We start from the raw sequence: 3,716 nt of genomic DNA, 5'->3' as shown, positions 1-3,716 counted from the left end.
CAGAGCTTATCAAGAAATGTCCTCTGTAGTGACAGCCTGATGCCGCCACTATGTTTTCCACCTTACTCTACCCATTGACTGTAATGTAAATGTTTTCGTATTTATGTCCTAATGACCACTACAAAGGACAATTTTGCACTTTTCTTGGTAAGATGTTTTTTATTCTTCACAAAAGCACTTATGTTTATGTAAAATAAAATATGACAAAAAAAACCATTTTTTCGGGTCTCAGCAGGATATGCATAGACGTATAATTTCTCATTTTCTATAGACGTAAGTACCAGTAGGCACCACTTGATAATAGTCAGCACATCATAAAATAAAATAAAATCATGTAAATATGATCTGAAAAATGATTGTAAGTGATGTGTATTTCCTAACATGAAGATGTACTTTTCCCTCTACAGCGCCACAGCTCATCTACCACGTCCCTTTGATCAATGTGTGTCTACTGCCCTCTAGTGTTAACTTGAAGTCAGTGCGATAGATCAGGATAGTTCAGGAGTTTCACTTTCACTTTTGGAGACGAAAGCAAAGATTATGATAACTACCCAAGATAGAAAAGCAATGTTGTTTACATTGGGAGCCAATAAATCACAGTGGACAGAACGGCAAGGTGGTGGGTAGAGCCAAGCACAAGATAGCGAGATCCTATTGGCTAATTTTAGGACGTATTTGCCAGGGCCAGGTTGTTTGTGTGTGACTCTCCTGCTTCTCCTGCACAGAGCAGACTCTGGTACAGTACCCTCACATTCTGTCTTTGTGTGTGTGTGTATGTGTGTGTGTGTATATGTGTGTGTGTGTGTGTGTGTGATAATGTACATAATCCTGACCAGCACTGGTATATGATGATCACAACATGATAGTTGTTGTGACACATCAGTACCTGAGTATGACTTGCACCAACATGTGTCTTTAGTGAGGTTTGTAAAATCTGAATGGTTGATTCTCTCTCCAGAAAGTTTTGAGGTTCTTGGTCCGACTCGTGCCATTGCTGCTGTGGCTGGTGATGACATCATTCTGCCCTGTTACATCAAACCCAACATCAGCGCTGAGAACATGAGAGTTGACTGGTTCAGATTCAACCTCCCAGTCCATTAGTCAAATACTCAAGTCCATCTCTACCAAGATGGCAGAGACAAATACCATGATCAGATCCGCTCCTACGAGGGAAGGACATCATTGTTTAAAGAGGAACTGAAGAAGGGCAACACCTCTTTGAAACTGACCAGGGTACAAGGCACTGACGATGGACTTTACAAATGTCTTGTTCAGTCTAAGACCCATTATGATGATGCCACCATTCAAGTCTACATAACAGGTGAATTTATTTTCCCATAAATACAACAACCCCACAGCGAAGTACATGATTCTGTTTCCAATCTCAGCAGAACTTCATCTCCAGTCTCCCTTTGTGTCTGTAGCTATAGGATCCAAGCCAGAGAGTTTCAATTGAGGACAGAAAGAAGGGAGGGATGGGTCTGCTGTGTGTATCCCAAAGGCTGGTTCCCTGGAGCCTGAGTTGTGAGTGGCTGGACAGTGAAGGGGTCACTCTGTCTGCTGGACCTTCAGAGACAGACAGGGACTATAAGGGGTTCTACATAGTCAAACTAAAGACCATTGTAAAGGAGACTGACACCAACCACTTTACCTGCAGACTCAGACAGAGGCAACTCAGTGAGCAGATCAACATGGAGACAGAGTTTCACATCTCTAGTGAGTTGCACAACATCATATTATTGTTTAGCTGATATGAAACACTTTTAATGTTTTATATGCTTTTGTATTACAAAGGCTGAGTAATAATGAAACATAAATAGGACAATTGGATACAAGTTTGTCGACATTTTTAGAACACTAAAGTATTCTAATGTCAAAATGAAATGTTGGTTTTGTAGATCCAGCTTTATGCCTCCACCCCAAATGAATGGAAAAGATATGCACAAAATAAACCTGGAAAACCAGGAAATGAGATGGTTCTCAAATGTTCCATTCATTTGTCATTGAGGCATATTGCTGGATCTACACAACTGATGTCATGGGATGTGGTTTCATTTTGACATTAGTCTGCATTTGAGGTCTGTAAAAGTTTGACAAATCATTCGTTATGAGTGAAATGTCCCTTCAATTTTATTATTTGCAGCAGTGGTAAGCATGTCACTGATCTCAGTTGATTTGGTCTTGCAGGTGAGCTGATCCTTGTTCACACAGACACATGGAGAGTGGCCTTTGCAGTGATTGTCTCTCTGAGCATTGTCCTTGTGGTCATATTAGCTTTCACCATCTGGCGCTGGAAACATTTGTGCAATGACTACGGTAATAGAAAACTGATTAAAGAGTTTATTTGACTGAATGTAAATGTTTTACAGTTCAGTTTCCAGAGTGGCATACACAAGGAGTTGGGTACTAGAACCGAAAGCTTGCTAGTTCGATTCCCTGAGCCGACAAGGTGAAACAAATCAGTTGATCTACCCTTGAGAAAGGCACTTAACCCTAATTGCTCCAGGGTCGTCATCAATCGATCCCTGTATGACCCTACTCTCCGAGAGTAACTCAGGGAGAGTTGGGATATGCAAAAAACACATTTACATTTCACACCTCACACTCGTACAGGTTAACCACTTGTACATGCAGTGAAACAGGACAAATATAAGAACCCCCTATTTGACCTTTAGAATTAAAAAGCTGTGACGAGGTGTGAATAAAGGAGTCAGGCGCAGGAGGTAAAACACCGAAGTCCAGAGTTTATTACGTTTACATAAATCAAACGCTCCCAGCGTGAAAACGTAACTATAACAAGGGAAAACATTCCACCTTAGCAAGTACAAACAGAAGAGTAGCTCAACCGAGCTACTCGCTCTCACAATAAACAATCACTCACAAAGACAATGGGAACAGAGGGAACACTTACAGTGGGGGAAAAAAGTATTTAGTCAGCCACCAATTGTGCAAGTTCTCCCACTTAAAAAGATGAGAGAGGCCTGTAATTTTCATCGAATAGGTACACCGTCAACTATGACAGACAAATTGAGGAAAAAAATCCAGAAAATCACATTGCAGGATTTTTTAATGAATTTATTTGCAAATTATGGTGGAAAATAAGTATTTGGTCACCTACAAACAAGCAAGATTTCTGGCTCTCACAGACCTGTAACTTCTTCTTTAAGAGGCTCCGCTGTCCTCCACTCGTTACCTGTATTAATGGCACCTGTTTGAACTTGTTATCAGTATAAAAGACACCTGTCCACAACCTCAAACAGTCACACTCCAAACTCCACTAGGCCAAGACCAAGAGAGCTGTCAAAAGGACACCAGAAACAAAATTGTAGACCTGCACCAGGCTGGAAGACTGAACCTGCAATAGGTAAGCAGCTTGGTTTGAAGAAATCCAACTATGGGGAGCAATTATTAGGAAATGAAGACATACAAGACCACTGATAATCTCCCACGATCTGGGGAACTCCACACAAGTCTCACCGTGGGGTCAAAATGATCACAAGAACGGTGAGCAAAAAATCCCAGAACCCTACACGGGGGGACCTAGTGAATGACCTGCAGAGAGCTGGGACCAAAGTAACAAAGCCTCACCATCAGTAACACACTACCCGCCAGGGACTCAAATCCTGCAGTGCCAGACGGTCCCCCTGCTTAAGCCAGTACATGTCCAGTCCCGGTACCTGAAGTTTGCTAGAGTGCATTTGGATGATCCAGAAGAG

The 3,716-nt window shown here is 41.8% G+C and overlaps 1 pseudogene; it reads left to right on the top strand.

The window, feature by feature from the left end:
- Window positions 1–627: 627 nt before the first annotated feature.
- LOC123491025 lies at window positions 628–2,384 on the top strand (annotated as a pseudogene).
- Window positions 2,385–3,716: the final 1,332 nt, after the last annotated feature.

This window comes from Coregonus clupeaformis, unplaced genomic scaffold (assembly GCF_020615455.1).
Source record: "Coregonus clupeaformis isolate EN_2021a unplaced genomic scaffold, ASM2061545v1 scaf6634, whole genome shotgun sequence".
Classification (NCBI taxonomy): domain Eukaryota; kingdom Metazoa; phylum Chordata; class Actinopteri; order Salmoniformes; family Salmonidae; genus Coregonus; species Coregonus clupeaformis.
This window is presented reverse-complemented; position numbering and strand designations above follow the sequence as displayed.